The 11,524-nt window shown below is 40.0% G+C and overlaps 1 pseudogene; it reads left to right on the top strand.

Moving 5' to 3' along the window:
* The first annotated feature begins 3,212 nt into the window (after nt 1-3,212).
* LOC466218 (nascent polypeptide-associated complex subunit alpha-like) lies at nt 3,213-11,087 on the top strand (annotated as a pseudogene).
* The last annotated feature ends 437 nt before the right edge of the window (nt 11,088-11,524 follow it).

The following is an 11,524-nucleotide window of genomic DNA, read 5'->3' as shown; positions in this document are numbered from 1 at the left end:
TGTAAGAGGCAGAAATCTGCTGAGTGCCCAGTTTTTTATGGTATATGGTTTTAATTCCCCCCAACTCAATTATGATTCTATGCATGTTAAAAGCTACACTCAGTCTTCAGGTGGCTGAATTATTTTTTCTTAACATAGTTCATGAATTATGGCTTATATACAATGAAATTCTATGTAACCTCTAAAAAGAGAAGTAGGTATATACATATATATGTAAAAGAGAAAATATGTCTATAGTATGTCAAATGAAACAAAGTAAAGAGGAGAATGGCATATATATGTGCCTATTTTTTATTCGAAAAAATAAAAGATCAGGCCGGGCACAGTGGCTCATGCCTGTAATCCCAACACTTTGGGCAGCCGAGGCAGGCGGATCCCCTGAGGTGAGGAGTTCGAGACCACCCTGACCAACATAGCAAAACATTATCTCTACTAAAAATATATAAATTAGCCAGGTGTGGTGGCTGGTGCCTGTAATCCCAGCTACTCGGGAAGTTGAGGCAGGAGAATTGCTTGAACCCAGGAGGCGGAGTTTGCAGTGAGCTGAGATCACGGCACTGCACTCCAGCCTGGGTGACAAGAACGATACTCCATCTCAAAAATAAATAAATAAATAAAAGATAATTATATATAAAGAGATACAAGAAACGTTCACACAACCACACATGGTAAAAACTGGGAAAGCAGCCCAAAAAAACAGGGGAGTTTGGCATCTGCCTTCCATTGAGCATTAAGGGAGCATTCTGAGAAAATGCTGCTCAGCCAATGGACCAGCCAAACACACTGTCAGTCTTCGGTTTGCTTAGAGTTTCTATCATGAACAAGTGTTGAATTTCATCAACTGCTTTTTCGGCACATGTTGAGATGATCACAGACTTTTCTCCCTTAACCCATTAATATAATTTACCTCAATTGATGTTATAATGTTAAATCAAACCCAGTTTGTTCATGATTTACACAACTAATGGAGGCAGGATTTGGCTGGCTAATATTTTCGGTAGGATTTTTGTAATCATGTTTGTAAGTGACCTTCCTTTCCCATTCAGCCTTTGTCAGGTTGTGGAATCAAAGTTATTCAACTCTCAAAATATGACTTGAGAATTGTTCCTTCTTTTTCGATATTCTGGAATAATTTGTATATAATTTGGATTATTTATTTCTGGAATGTCTGACAGAAATTGCCAGTAAAAGCCATTTGGAATATCCTTTGTGGAAAGACTTTTAACAAATGGTTCAATTTTCTTAGATTATATGACTATTCAATATTCAATTTCTCCTTAAGTTAATTTTAGTAGGGTATATTTTTTGACAAGTTTGTCCATTTTATCTAAACTTAATGTTTGTAAGCTTAAAGTGGTTTATATTATATTTTAGTGTCTGATTCCTAATATTTTCATTTCTAATATTATTTGTTTCTCTCTTCTTTTCTAGATCATTTTTACCAAAAGTTTGACATTTGTTTTAGTCTTTTCAAGAATAAAATTGGCTTTATTGATCCTCTCGACAGAAAATGTTTTTCTATTGTTATTCTAATGTGTTCTATTTTGTTAATGTCTGTCCTTAACCTATTACTTTTTCATTTGATTTAGGTTTATTCTACTTTCTTTCTACTTAAGTCTGATGGTTGTTAGTTCATTAATTTTTTGCCTTTTTAACATTAAATATTAATTTATTAAATATAATACGGGATATTAATATTAATACTCAATATGCTATTAACTTAGTAAATATAAAATGGGATATCCTATATTTTATGTCATATATATTTAACATGTTATATTAAATTACACTAAATATTTAACACTATCCATCTCCTTCTAAGAAATACTCCACAGGATTTACTATTTCACCAATACCTCATGCACCACTGACCCCAAGGAGTTGTGGGGCAGCTTGCTGGGTACTGACGTCAGTTTCCATCAAAGGCCCCCCAAGTGCTGTGGCACAACCCACACTGCGCCCTTCCCCCTTTGTTGCTCACTGGCTCCCAGTTTTGCTCAGGTGTTGAGAGTCCTTGGCTTCTCAGGCTGTTTCCAGCCCCAAGGGGTTAATGCTGAGTACTGAGCCACTGTGGGAATCCAATTCCCTTCCATGTGATTGGAACAAACGTTGCATGTGACTCAATCTGAGCCATTGGGATTGGAGGAAAGCCTGGCAGGGTTAGAGGTGGGAGAATTCACAGAAAGGTTTTTGTTCCCAATAAAAAGAAACACAAAGGAGGAAACACTGCTCCCCTTTGCTAAATGTTGTCACATTCAGTGGCAGGAACTCCCAAAGCTATTTTGCAACTATGAGGGGGAATGTTTCCCACACACCGAAAATGGCAGAGCTGAAAGCGAGAAAGCAGCAAGGAACTGATGACGTGGAAGCCCTGCGACTGCATTTCTTGTTACATAAGATAAGAAGCTCCTTATTATTTAAGCTCCTTTTGCCAGGTCTCATTATTTGCAGCTTAAATTGTCCTGCAGGTGCCACAGGAAGACAGCCTCCTGCCTGCTGAATGGCACTGAGTGGCAGTTTTACGGTGGCATTGCAATGTCATCTTAGAATGCTTACCATGAATAGGGCAATTGAAAAAGACACGTGTTCTTGCAGCATTGCTTATGTCATCTTAGAAAAAGCACATTATTCTACATTATTCTTTTGTTCTTAGGAATTCAGGAAAATGTCTCTTTTGTAAACTCATTAAAATGATAGATGATCAGAATAAGCTTGTGAGAGGAAAAAAATAAATAAATGAAGTGAGGTCAGAGCTTGTGTCTGCCATTGTGAGGACCCAGAGCAGCCTCCTGAAAAGCCACATTACCAGCTGGGCATTCACATGGCCTGAGACATGGGATGTGTCCCTGTACATGCGTCACTACCTGCCAGGTACAGTACAGGCATGTTGGAATGGTCTTGGCTAAGCACTGACTTTTCTAGAAGATAACATTTCCATGTTAGGGTCCTTGCCCATATCTTCAAATGCTGTCTTCAACTGGTATTATTCAGTGTCCTTGGGTTGCAGGTGACTGAAATATTATCTCAGAATGGTTTAAGAAGGCAAAAAAGAAAAGCACACATTTAACGGTTCGTGTGGGCAAACCAAGGAAAGGGGTGTCTGGATGTAAGGATCTAAGCACCCCATCAGGATGTTGCCTCCTCTTCTCGGCTTTTCTCTGCACATCAGCTGCCTTCTCTCAGGCAGATTTCTCCACGGGGCTGGAACCACAATGGCCAGCATCCCGTGGCTGTCACGCAGACTCTCAGGTGGAGAGTCAAGCCTGCCCCCCACCAGCTCCAGTGAGAAACTCTCTCACTGCCCAGTTTGGGTCATATGCTTATCACTGGACCAATCTCTACGAGAAAGAGGGTGTTTGGAGTTGACCCGTATTCCCCCAAAAGATATATGCAAGTCCTAACTCTTGGTGTCTGTGAATGTAACCTTGTTTGGAAATAGGGTCTTTGCAGATGTAATCAAGTTCAGATGGGGTTGTATTGTATTAGTCCAATAACTGGTGTCCTTACAAGAAGCGAGAAGTTTGAACACAGGTTGGAGTGATACATCTACAAACCAAGAGATACTAGGGGTTGCCAGCAACTCTCAGAAGCTGGGACAGAGAAATGAAACAGATTCTAACTCAGAGCCTCCAGAAGGAACCAACCCTCTACCATCCCCTTGCTTTAAGACTCCTACCCTCTACTACTGTGAGAGAATCCATTTCTATTGTGGTAAGCAACCCAGTTTGTGGCATTTCATTACAGCAGTTGTAGGAAACTAAGGTGGAGGGCAGGACACCTCATCTAGTATAAATGTGCATGGCATAGGCTTTGTTTTAAACTGTTTCTTTTCAAAAACTTTTCTTATCTAGCACATTTATACAAGATAAGGTGACCCCTTGTGATGGTTAATTTTATATATCAACCTGACTGGACTAAGAGATGCCCAGATAGCTGATAAAACATTATTTCTAGGTGTGTCTGTCAGGGTGTTTCCAGAAGAGACCTTTGACTCAGTAGACTGAGTAAAGAAGACCACCATCACCAATGCGTATGGCATCCTCCAATTCACTGAGGGCCCAAATACAACAAAAGGGCAGTCAAAAGATGAATTTTCTCTCTCTCTGCTTGAGCTGAGATGTCCAATTTCTTCTCTCCTTGGACATCAGTGCTCCCAGTTCTTGGGCCTTTGGACTTGGACCAGGACTTACACCACCAGCTCCCCTGTCTCTCAGGCCTTTGGACTCAGACTGAATTACACCATGGAATCTCCTGGTTCTCCAGCTTGCAAACGGTAGAGCATGGGACTTCTTGGACTCCATAATCACGTGAACCAACTTCCAATAATACATATATATCTCCTAGTGGTTCTGTTTCTCTGGATTGCAGGTCGATCAGATGCCCACTGCAGTGGGAAGGGAGGCGGGGTACTATGAATCGCAGCCCCTAATACCTGCCTGGAGGAGAAGAATGAGCTGTACCCCAGAAAAGGGAGAGGGGCCTTATTACTGGAAGAAGAGGGTAAAGAGTGCTGGTTAGGAGCAACTGCGTCATTTCACACTGTCATCATCTGTGGCCAGATTTCCTAGAGATGGAGAAAGAGGAATACGGTTTTGGGTGGCAGGAAATGTTTATTCCTTCTTCTGAAGATAGTGCAGATTCCTTCACCCAAAGCTAGGAATTTACAAGCCACTGCAATTTGAACAGTTTTATTCTTCAAGGATTGAAGTAGCTTGATTTGGTTTGACAGTCAGGAAGTTCATGGATTCGCTCTGTGGTGCAATTCTGCTGTAAGAAATGCTTTATTAGTTACACCAAGATACATAACAACTTAAAGGTAAAGTTCCCGTGAAGCACATATTCTATTTCAGTTACCTATCAGATTGACCTTTTATCTCAGCAATAAAATTGAAATTATGCATCAAATATGATAAAAATCTATTCCAATGAATTGAAATTAGTTATCATGAATGTGCTTTTAAACTATTTTTAATTGCTAACATACTGATATTAAATGGAGAGTTAGAAGATGAAAAAGTGTACTTATACAGAGTAATCTTCAAGCGGACACCATTAGATGGCCTCGTGCCTAAAGATTCCATTTCAAGGCAAGCCCCACTGCAGTTAGAATTCTAATGAACCACACAGACAGAATCCTTTAACAGCTTGAGCAGCCAGGAATCTTCTCCACAACCATATTCACTTTCAGTATGCACGCCTTGCACGTGGACAGCAAAGGTAAAGGAATTAGCCTCATGAATATGCATTCAAACCAGTCAGCCAAGAAAGAATCTACTGAGACCTCATTCATCATAGCCAAAGTGCTGCCTTAGACACTCTATGTATATCAACTAAGTTAAATCTCACAGTACTCTTATGGGTTGGGTACTATTATTATCCCCATTTGATAGAAGCAAACTAAGAAACAGAGAGGTTATGGTACTTGCCCAGATCACACGGCCAAGACAGCGGCAGAACACCAGGGTTCTAACTTAGACTATCTGGTTCCAGAGTCTGTGATCTTAACCTGCCTGGGACACAAGGATCTGACAAAGATCCCTAAAGGGTCTTAAAATACCTCTGCCAAGATAAAACCTTTCTAAGTGAAGCTTTAGTCAACAGTACTTGATAGCAGAAAGTGAAATGGTAAGTACAGAATTCAGTTCTATCCATCCACGCGGTGTTTGACAACAACCACGGTAGTCAGGAGGGTGGTAAAGGAAGTGAGGGGGGGCTGCCCTGGAAGGACAGGCAGGATTAGGTTAAGGTGAGCTCATAACCCAGAGAGAGCCACAGTTTGTCTCTTTGCCATAGAATAGAGTCGTCTTGTTTCCTTTCATGTAGCTTGGGCTGGAATCCACAGGTCACCAGGAAATGTATGGCAAAACCACCCAGGTGAATAGATGCAAACGCCTGTAAACTAGGGTGACCAACTCATACTGGCCTTTCCAGACATTCCCTAGTTTTCACACTAAAGTGCTGAGTCCAGAGACCCTGTGAGTCCTGGGCAGACAGAATGCTTGGTCACCTTACCTGTAAAATTCTAATAGGAGAAGGAAAGCTTTTCGAAAAGAAACAGTTTACAACAAAGCCTATGCCATGCACATTTATACTAGATAAGGTGACCCCTTGTGATGGTTAATTTTATGTACCAACTGGACTGGACTAAGAAATGCCCAGATAGCTGATAAAACATTATTTCTAAGTATGTCTGTCAAGGTATTTCCAGAAGAGACCTTAGAATCAGTAAAGACCACCGTCACCAATGTGGATGGCATCCTCCAATCCACTGAGGGCCCAAATAGAACAAAAAGGCAGTCAAAAGATGAATTTTCTCTCTCTCTGCTTAAGCTGGGATGTCCAATTTCTTCTGCCCTTGGACGTCAGTGCTCCCGGTTCTTGGGCCTTTGGACTTGGACCAGGACTTACACCACCAGCTCTCCTGTCTCTCGGGCCTTTGGACTCATACTGAATTACACCACTGGATTGCCGGGTTCTCCAGCTTGCAGACGGCAGACCATGGGACTTCTTGGCCTCCATAATCATGTGAACCAATTCCTATAATACGTATATATCTCCTAGTAGTTCTGTTTCTCTGAAGAAACTGCCTAATACACCTCAAAAAGACTAAAACCATTGATACCACTGAACCTGAGCTTCTCTGGACACTGCCACATCGAGGCTGTAGGACCTTAGGAGAATCACCTCATCACTCCAGGCCTTAGGAGGATCACCTCATCACTCTGGGCCCTAGTTTCCCTACCTGTAAAATTAAATTTCAGTGCTAATAATCAACCTATTATTCTTGAGTTAACATCAGTGTTAGAGGAGAGCTCCTGACCACACACACACACACACACACACACCCTATACAAAGTTTTCTTATTTAGGGGAAAAACTCATACTGCACATTATTTTTCACTTGAGATATTCATTATTTGAGGTATACTCTAGCATAAATTTAGCACTTGGGGATTTTTTTAACGATGATTTTCTAGATTTTTCACATGTTTCCTAATTTTACTATAGCTAGTCTTAATTTCACAATTAAGGGCGGGGGTGGGGAGATGCCTTCAGAATAACCGACGTGATAAACATCACAAGACGCTCTTCATGAATGGTAGCTCTTATCTCCCAGACACGTACCTTGGGAAGGCTGAACAAGCTAGGTCAGGAGAACAGCAACCACCAGGAGCTCTCTGCTCCAAATAACAAGGCCCCTGTTGATTGGGCTACCGTGTTGCCATTTGAAGACAAGGGTAGAATTTGTGTAGTGGATTATTAAAGAAATGTGGTTAGAACAATTCTAGTCAACAAAAATCCACTAAGCATACAGGACACAGAGAGCTGTGGCTCGGTAAATCTAACTGAAATATAAGCAACTTAATTTCAATAAGTATAAGAAAATGGTTTTGTTGGCCAGGTGCAGAGGCTCATACCTATAATCCCAGCACTTTGGGAGGCCAAGGTAGGTGGACCACCTGATGTCAGGAGTTCAAGACCAGCCTGTCCAACATGGTGAAACCTCATCTCTACTAAAAGTACGAAAACAAAAAAAAAATAGCTAGGCATGGTGGCATGCACTTGTAATCCCAGCTACTCAGGAGGCTGAGGCAGGAGGATCGCTTGAACCCAGGAGGCGGAGGTTGCAGTGAGCTGAGATCGCGCCACTGGCCTCCAACCTGGGTGATAGAGCAACTCTGTCTCAAAAAAAAAAAAAGAAAGGTTGTGAACTATTTTCCATGCTGATGTTGGGGAAGGGGACAGCCTAGGCGCAGATAATTTGCCAGGTAGTATATCATGTGACCCACTCACCTTTCCTCCATGCCCAACTATGATTACCCTCTCACTCTTTGTTTCCAAAGGAATGCAGAGCCAATTTTTTTAATCATGTCTTTGTTTCCTGGAATAGAGGATATTAAGAGATTAAGACTATGAACACTGATGCCCTTCTGACCTGATTCAGCCTTGTACTTCACTCGTGAGTTCAACCTACTCATATGGATGGCAGGTGGCAAGTAAAGACAAAATTATGTTGTCTACCTACTGAGATGGGATGCATCTCAGGTAAGGGACTCATAGCCAAGGTCACGCTGTCAATCAAAGACAGAAAAATTGGATGCTAAACTTCCAGTAAACAGAGCAACACGTATTTTTACCTTTCATATCAGTAAGAGGGTTATCTCATCTTTAGCTGGTAAGAACTTGTTCTGCAGAGATATTGCAATTTAACATCTAGCATGCCATCTCTGATGGGCAACATGCACAAACTTTCTGCCTTTTCCTATCTACAAGATCAGAGTAAGTGTCCAAGGTTTGGTTTATTTTATGTATCCCTAAATACAGAGGTACCCCTGAGTTAGGGTGACACAGAGCATTCTAGAAGCAACCTTATAGAGAAACTTAATTGCAGGCTTAATCCCAAAATAGAAATTCTTTTCACTGCAAATTGTCAGTGTGATTTGGCATGCCCCAAAATACACACTTGGGTGCCATTGGTCATCCTTTCATTAGAGTTTTATTTCTGAGCTGCCTGAAGCTTTTTATTCTTTTATCTTCCTAAACTTCAGTCATTTAAAATAGTGCAGCAGTTATGAAACAATAAACATAGACATCAATGAAATAGCATACTGTCCAGAATTAGACACACATAAATGATCAGTTGGGTTTCAACAAAGGTGCCAGGGCAATGGATTAAAAAAAAAAATCTTTCTAACACATGGCCCTGGGGCAATTGCTCATCCACATGCAAAAAAGAAAAGAACAATGCAAAATGCATTATAGACCTAAATATGAGGGCTAATACTATAAAATTTCTGGAATACACAGGAGAAAATCTTAATGACTTTGGGTTAGGCAAAGATTTCTTCGGTAAGACACAAAAAGCAGGAACTTTTTTTTTTGATAAATTGGACTCCATCAAAAATATAAACATTTTACTCTTCAAAAAACCCTTTTTGCAAAAATATTTGCAAAACTTACATCTATCCAAAGTACATAAAAAATGCTTACAATTCAATAATAAGACAAATAGGCAAAATATTTGAACAGACATTTGGCCAAAGAAGACATGGATGGCAAATAAGCACATGAAAAAATGCTCTGTATCATTAGTCATCAAGGAAATACAAATAAAAATCACAATGAAACACCAGTACACACCCACTAGAATGGCTAAAATTAAAAAGACTGAAAATAACAACTGATGGCAAAGATGTAGAGGAAGGAAATCCTAGCCAGCACGATCAGGCAAGAGAAAGAAATAAAGGGCCTCCAAATTGGAAAAGAGGAAGTCAAACTATCTATGTTTTCCAATGATATAATCATATACCTAGAAAACCCTAAAGTCTCCTCCAAAAGACTTCTAGATTTGATAAATGAATTCAGTAAAGTCTCAGGTTACAAAATCAATGTACGCAAATCAGTAGCACTACTATATACTGACAACAATCAAGCTGAGACTCAAATCAAGAACTCAATCCCCTTTACAATAGCTGCAAAAAAATAAAATAAAATAAAATACCTAGGAATATACTTAACCAAGGAGGTGAAAGATCTATATAAGGAGAACTACAAAACACTGCTGAAAGAAATCACAGTGACCCAAATGGAAATACATGTCATGCTTATGGACTGGAAGAATTAATATCATAAAAATAACCATACTTCCCAAAGCAATCTACAGATTCAACGCAATTTCTATCAAAATACCAACATCATTGTTCACAGAATTAGAAAAAGACAATTCTAAAATTCATATAGAACCAAAAAAAAGCCTAAATAGCCAAAGCAATCCTAAGCAAAAAGAACAAATCTGGAGGCATCACATTATCCAACTTAAATTATACTACAAGGCTATAGTAGCCAAAACAGCATGGTACTGGCACAAAAGTATACACGTAGACCAGTGGAACAGTACAGAGAACCCAGAAACAAAGCCAGATACTTACAACCAACTGATCTGCAACAAAGTATACAAAAACATAAATTAGGGAAAAGACACCCTGTTCAGTAAATGGTGCTGGGGAAACTGGATAGCCATATGTAGAAGAATGAAACTGGATTCCTATCTCTCACCATATACAAAAATCATCTCAAGATGGATTAAAGACTGAAATCTAAGACCTGAAATTATAAAAAAATTCTAGAAGAAAACCTAGGAAAAACTCTTCTAGACATTGGCCTAGGCAAAGAATTTATGACTAAGACCCCAAAAGCAAATGCAACAAAAGCAAAAATAAATACATGGGACCTGATTAAACTAAAAAGCTTCTGTACAGCAAAATAAATAATCAGCAGAGTAAACAGACAACCCACAGAATGGTAGAAAATATTTGCAAACTATGCATCCAACAATATTTTGACTAATATCCATAATCTACAAGGAACTCAAATCAGCAAGGAGAAAAACAAATAATCCCGTCAAAAAAAGGGGAAGCATTCTGCATTCCCTGAGCAAAGTGTCCAGCAAAGCCACAGAAACCATCCCTGCTATGGAACAGGAGTTGCCGCAGCCCCAGGCTGACAGAGGGTCTGGAACAGAATCTGACAGTGATGAATCAGTACCAGAGTTTGAGGAACAGGATTCCACACAGACAACCACACAACAAGCCCAGCTGGCAACAGCAGCTGAAATTAATAAAGAACCAGTCAGCAAAGCAAAACGGAGTCAGAGTGAAAAGAAAGCACAGAAGGCTATGTCCAAACTGGGTCTTCAACAGGTTACAGGGGTTACTAGAGTCACTATCTGGAAATCTAAGAATATCCTCTTTGTCATCATAAAACCAGATGTCTACAAGCGCCCTGCTTTGGATACCTACATAGTTTTGGGGGGAACCAAAAATGAAGATTTATCTCAGCAAGCACAGCTAGCAGCTGCTGAGAAATTCAAAGTTCAACGTAAATCTATCTCAAACATTTAAGAAACAACACAGACCCCAGCTGTACAAGAGGAGAGTGAAGAGGAAGAAGTTGATAAAACAGGTGTGGAAGTTAAGGGCATGGAACTGGTCATGTCACAAGCAAATATGTCAAGAGCAAAGGCAGTCCAAGCCCTGAAGAACAACAGTAATTATGTTGTAAATGCTATTATGGAATTAACAAAGTAACCAACTGAAAACAACTTGTTCAGTGTTTCCAAGAAGTAACTGCAGCTTGATTTGAAATTTGTACTGTTTCTAGAAGAGCAATAACAATCATTGCAGTCTGGCTCTCTAGGAAGCCCTATCCCTAGGAAAAGGGAGAACACACCACATCAAGGGATTGCCCTGTGGGACAAAAGAATCTGAACAGCAGCACTTGAGTTCCAGATTTTTCCACTGAAATAGTCTACTCAAATGAGAAGGAATCAGAAAAGTAATTCTGGTGATGTGACAAAAACAAGGTTCTATAACACCCCCAAAAGACCACACTATCTCCCCAGTAATAGAACCAAACCAAGAAAAAAATCTCTGAATTGACAGTTAAAGAATTCAGAAGGTTGATTATTAAGCTACTCAAGGAGACACCACAGAAAGGTGAAAACCAACTTAAAGAAATATAAAAA

The sequence above is a fragment of the Pan troglodytes genome, chromosome 8 (genome assembly GCF_028858775.2).
Source record: "Pan troglodytes isolate AG18354 chromosome 8, NHGRI_mPanTro3-v2.0_pri, whole genome shotgun sequence".
Classification (NCBI taxonomy): domain Eukaryota; kingdom Metazoa; phylum Chordata; class Mammalia; order Primates; family Hominidae; genus Pan; species Pan troglodytes.
The sequence above is the reverse complement of the archived record's forward strand: the minus strand, read 5'-3'. Positions and strand labels throughout refer to the sequence as shown.